The sequence below is a fragment of the Carcharhinus amblyrhynchos genome, unplaced genomic scaffold (genome assembly GCF_965287045.1).
Source record: "Carcharhinus amblyrhynchos unplaced genomic scaffold, sCarAmb.v2.hapA chromosome_1397, whole genome shotgun sequence".
NCBI lineage: Eukaryota > Metazoa > Chordata > Chondrichthyes > Carcharhiniformes > Carcharhinidae > Carcharhinus > Carcharhinus amblyrhynchos.
This window is the reverse complement of record NW_027651137.1, coordinates 17,501-22,117: the sequence shown is the minus strand read 5'-3', so window position 1 is coordinate 22,117 and position 4,617 is coordinate 17,501.

Below are 4,617 nucleotides of genomic sequence, written 5' to 3'. Positions count from 1 at the left end.
ACCCCTGTGACTCGACACACAGCGATGAGGCCACGTCGGAGCTCCCAGCGACTCCGCTCTCCCCGCCGCCGCCCCCCCCATTCCGAATCGGGAATGGGTCGGAAAACTACCTGCAGCTGCTGCCACATCTGGTGGTGGCCAGAACTCCGGCTGAGAGAGAGGAGGTGGAGGAAGAGGAGGAGGAGGGCGACGCAGGGTGAGGCAGAGAGGGGAGGGAGGGGCAGAGAGGGGAGGGAGGGGCAGAGAGAAGGAAGGGAGAGGCAGAGAGAAGGAAGGGAGAGGCAGAGAGAAGGAAGGGAGAGGCAGAGAGAAGGAAGGGAGAGGCAGAGAGAAGGAAGGGAGAGGCAGAGAGAAGGAAGGGAGAGGCAGAGAGAAGGAAGGGAGAGGCAGAGAGAAGGAAGGGAGAGACTGGGGAAGACAGCGAGAGAAGGGGAGGAGGGGAGAGGGTGGAGATAGAGTGTAGGGAGGGAGAGAGAGGGGAGGAGGGCACAGGGTGTGAGAGAGAGAGAAGGGAGAGAGTGCGGGGAGGGAGAGGGCAGGAGAGAGAGAGCGTGAGGAGACAGAGAGAGAGAGACGTGTAGGGATTAGGGTCAGAGTTAAGGGTTAGGATTGGGGTCACGGTTAGGGTCAGGGTTACTGTTAGGGTCAGGGGTTAGGGTTACGGTCAACGGTTAGGGTTGGGGTTGAGGTTTAGGATTCAAGGTTAGGGTTTGGGTTGGGGTTATGGTTAAGGGATAGTGGTTAAGGGTCAGGGGTTAAGGGTCAGGAGTAGGTTTCAGTTGGGGTTAGGGTTAGGTTTGGGATTAAGATTCAGGGTTAAGGGTTTGGGATTAATCATAAGGGATTAAGAGCCAGGGTTAGGGATTGGGGTTAAGGATCAGGATTAGGATTATGGTAGGGTCAGGGGTTGGAGGTCAGGGGTTAAGGGTTAGGGTTACAGTTACAGTTGGGGTTAGGGTTACAGTTATTGTTGGGGGTTAGGGGTTAAGGGTCAGGATTAGGGTTTGGGGTTAGGGATTAGAGTTGGAGTAGGGGTTAAGGCTCAGGGCTCGGGATACAGTAGGGTCAGGGTTATGGTTACAGTTGAGGTTAGGGTTTATGGTTACCGTTGGGGGTTAGGGGTTTAGGGTTATGGTTACGGTTAGGGTTAAGAGTTAGGAGTTAAGGGTTAGGGTTGGGGTGCAGGGTTCAGGGTACAGGGTTCGGGTTAAGGGTTAGGATTATGGTAAGGTCAGAGGTTAAGGGTCAGGGTTAGGATTATGGTAAGGTCAGGGGCAAAGGGTCAGGGGCGAGGTTAAGGGTCAGACTGGGGTTAAGGCTCAGGGGTTAAGGGTTAGGGTTGGGATAAAGGCTCAGGGGTTAAGGGTCAGGGTTGGGGTTAAGGGTCAGGGGTTAAGGGTTAGGATTGGGGTGAAGGGTCAGGGATTAAGGATTAGGGTTGGGATAAAGGCTCAGGGGTGAAGGGTCAGGGTGGGGTGAAGGGTCAGGGTGGGGGTGAAGGGTCAGGGTGGAGGTGAAGGGTCAGGGTGGAGGTAAAGGGTCAGGGTGGAGGTGAAGGGTCAGGGTGGAGGTGAAGGGTCAGGGTGGAGGTGAAGGGTCAGGGTTGGGGTGAAGGGTCAGGGTTGGGGTGAAGGGTCAGGGTTGGGGTGAAGGGTCAGGGTTGGGGTGAAGGGTCAGGGTTGGGGTGAAGGGTCAGGGGTTAAGGCTCAGGGTTTTGCCACACTAATTGCCGATTCTCCGCTCTCTCCGGCAGGTTGTCTCTCGCAGTTCCAGACTCAGTGACGGCGCTCCCCCGGGACCCCCGGCAGGCGGAGGGCCTTTGGGGTGGTCTCCCCGGGAGGGGTGCGGGAGCGGCGCCCGTCTGCCCGGAGCTCCGAGCCCCCCAACCCAGCTTCCCGGGGGCTGGCTATCGACTCGAACTGGAACCCCTGCTGTACCCGGCCCCCGAGAGAGGGGCGGCAACGGCCACTGCCAGGGGGAGTGGGCACTGCCCCCCTTCCTGTCCCTCCCCTGCCCTGCGGCTGCCCACCTTCCTGCCCGCAGGGACCCCCCAGTACGGACTGACCTACAGCCCCTCGCCAATGACCCGCGTACAGGACAACCCTTACCTCGACTTCACCAAATCTCTCTTCTAGACGCCCGTACCCTCTCCCCGGGGGAGAGACGGGGCCCGTCGGGGTGGGGGGGGGGGGTCCCCGGACCCCTCCAGGGAGAGTCGGTGCCCGTGGGGGCGGAGGGGACGGGTCCCATACACCTTGAGGAGGATCACTGCCCCGTGGAGGGGGCACCTCGTACCACCCCGGGGAGCGTCGGTGCCCATGAGGGGGGGTCCCCGAACCCCTCCGCAGAGAGTCGGTGCCTGTGGGGGGTTGGGGGGGGGGCTCGAACCTCCCCCCCTCCGTGGAGAGGTGGTTCCTGTGGTGGGGGGGGGGGATTATATTTTGCTTACGATATTTTGTCTTTTTATTCATTTGTCAAATTAAAAGTTTGAGTCAAAAGTGAGTGCGTTGCTGTTCGATCTGTTAAACCTGCGGCTTGTCTCCGCGTAGACAGGGTTGTGGATTCGATAGACCTCACCGTGTCTGTGTGACCCCAGGGTGAGGGGGGTCTGAGAGAGGAGGAGAGGCAGAGAGAGACGGAGAGGCAGAGAGAGAGAGACGGAGAGGCAGAGAGAGAGACGGAGAGGCAGAGAGAGAGAGATGGAGAGGCAGAGAGAGAGAGATGGAGAGGCAGAGAGAGAGACGGAGAGGCAGAGAGAGAGACGGAGAGGCAGAGAGAGAGATGGAGAGGCAGAGAGAGAGAAAGACGGAGAGGCAGAGAGAGAGAAAGACGGAGAGGCAGAGAGAGAGAGAGACGGAGAGGCAGAGAGAGAGAGAGACGGAGAGGCAGAGAGAGAGAGAGACGGAGAGGCAGAGAGAGAGAGAGACGGAGAGGCAGAGAGAGAGAGAGACGGAGAGGCAGAGAGAGAGAGAGACGGAGAGGCAGAGAGAGAGAGAGACGGAGAGGCAGAGAGAGAGAGAGACGGAGAGGCAGAGAGAGAGAGAGAGACGGAGAGGCAGAGAGAGAGAGAGACGGAGAGGCAGAGAGAGAGAGAGACGGAGAGGCAGAGAGAGAGAGAGACGGAGAGGCAGAGAGAGAGAGAGACGGAGAGGCAGAGAGAGAGAGAGACGGAGAGGCAGAGAGAGAGAGAGACAGAGAGGCAGAGAGAGAGAGAGACAGAGAGGCAGACAGAGACGGAGAGGCAGAGAGAGAGAGAGACGGAGAGGCAGAGAGAGAGAGAGACGGAGAGGCAGAGAGAGAGAGAGACAGAGAGGCAGAGAGAGAGAGAGACAGAGAGGCAGAGAGAGAGAGAGACAGAGAGGCAGAGAGAGACGGAGAGGCAGAGAGAGAGAGAGACGGAGAGGCAGAGAGAGAGAGACAGAGAGAGAGAGACGGAGAGGCAGAGACAGAGAGAGACGGAGAGGCAGAGAGAGAGACACACTCACCCAATCGTGGGATCATTCAGAAAGGTTTGACTCTCACTGGCATCTGTTCCTGTCTCGGGGGACACGGGACTGTGTGAGGGAGGTGGGGATTTGATTTATTATTGTCACGTGTATCGGGATACGGTGAAAAGTATTGTTTCTTGCACGCTATACAGACAAAGCATACCGTTGATAGAGAAGGAAAGGAGAGGGTGCAGAATGTAGTGTTACAGTCACAGCGAGGGTGTAGAGAAAGATCAGCTTAATGCGAGGTAGGTCCATTCAAAAGTCTGACAGCAGCAGGGAAGAAGCTGTTCTTGAGTCGGTCGGTACGGGACCTCAGACTTTTGTATCTTTTTCCCCGACGGAAGAAGGTGGAAGAGAGAATGTCCGGGGTGTGTGTGGGGTGTGGGGGGGTCCTTGATTATACCGGCTGCTTTTCCCCGAGGCAGCGGGAAGTGTAGACGGAGTCAATGGATGGGAGGCTGGTTTGTGTGATGGGATTGGGGGCTACATTCACCACCCTTTTGTAGTTCCTTGTGGTCTTGGGCAGAGCAGGATCCCAGACCGAGCTGTGATACAACCAGAAAGAATGCTTTCTATGGGGCATCTGTAAAAGTTGGTGAGAGTCCGTAGCGGACATGCCAAATTTCCTTAGTCTCCTGAGAAAGTAGAGGCGTTGGTGGGACTTTCTTAACTATAGTGTCGGTGTGGGGGGGGGGACCAGGACAGGGTGTTGGAGGGACGGTGTGAGTGTGGGGAGGGGGTGACAGTGGGAGGGACGGTGTGTCTGACACACAGATGTTCCAGCCACAGACACATTCACTGATCAAAGGCAATTTGTTTCTCTGAATTTTACAGCCGTTCGCACCCCCTCCCCCAGCACCTGACAGCTGGAGAGAGAGAGAGAGGGGGGACAGAGAGAGAGAGAGAGAGAGGGGGACAGAGACAGAGAGAGAGAGGGGGGGGGACAGAGACAGAGAGAGAGAGAGGGGGACAGAGACAGAGAGAGAGAGAGGGGGACAGAGACAGAGAGAGGGGGACAGAGACAGAGAGAGAGAGAGGGGGACAGAGACAGAGAGAGAGAGAGGGGGACAGAGACAGAGAGAGAGAGAGAGGGGGACAGAGACAGAGAGAGAGAGAGGGGGGGACA